The following is a 1,169-nucleotide window of genomic DNA, read 5'->3' as shown; positions in this document are numbered from 1 at the left end:
CAAGCGACCTTTTTTCCGGAACAGAAAGGTGGGAGGGGTGGTAGGGACCTCGAAGTTTCCCAGCAAGAGAGTTTTGTTTCGCGGGTTTTCTCTTTTCCTGGTTATTTTGCATGCTTTCAACGAATGTGACATGGAAATTACGCGTAAACGGCTCCTTTTTCCAGAAAAGAAAAGATTTGGCTGCTATTTCTAGTATTCCCTGCTACCACGTAACAGCTGTTTGCATTCACACCAACATTTTTGCGTTCACACCGAAATATTTACCAACTTTTTTCCTTCCATTTATTTTTCCACTTTATGGAAGTCAATATTTTCTCTGTTGACATTCACCTCAGCGAGATCGCGGATCAAGTGGAAACACATCAATCACTGTTCCCTCTTGACAGGACAAAGAAATTTCCTGCTGTCTTTGAAAGCAACAAGCGGGTCAATCGAGGTCTTACAAATTATTTATAATAATAAGTGACATGTATCGGGGTTGAAAGAATGACGCGTACAATATTAAATATTCTAAGACAATCTGAAAACAATAGAAACTTTTAAGCGTTTACCGGTTTTTATCAAATTTTCGGGTTAACGGACTTCAGTTAACGGAAGCTAAATGTAATACAAGTTAATTAGTCCGATAATGATTTTCAAAGTTAACTTAAAATTTAAATCGTTAACGAAAATGTTAACTTCGCTAATTAACGATAAACGGATTAACGGACTTACGTCCAGCTCTGTTTATCTATACTATAAATTGCAGTGTTCTTGATTACTTGCTTGCTTGATTGATTGAGTGAGTGAGTGTCGGCAGATTCACTCGAGAACGGTGCAGTGGAATCGCGTGAAATTCAGCACAGAGCGGCAGCATGGTCCGCTAATGTTCAGGAGATTTTTATTGCCATCCAACTCCCATGGTTACCGTGATAATCGATTATTACTTTTTAAGATAGGAATATCCCATTCAAAGTGGGGAGGGGCGATTTTGTTGCCTTTCCCATGCGCGAAATTTTACGAAAAACCAGCACAATAAAGATTATTTTTTTTCCAAGTAATGTGGCTGGGTTTGTTTTTCGAAAATTTTAATCAGAGGCACAGAAAAAAAATAATTTCAATTTTTTGTGCATTAAAAAAAAAAAAAGCTATAGCTTACGCTCTTTCTAATTACTATGTTTTTTTAAACT

Source organism: Octopus bimaculoides, chromosome 4, assembly GCF_001194135.2.
Source record: "Octopus bimaculoides isolate UCB-OBI-ISO-001 chromosome 4, ASM119413v2, whole genome shotgun sequence".
Taxonomy (NCBI): domain Eukaryota; kingdom Metazoa; phylum Mollusca; class Cephalopoda; order Octopoda; family Octopodidae; genus Octopus; species Octopus bimaculoides.
This window is presented reverse-complemented; position numbering follows the sequence as displayed.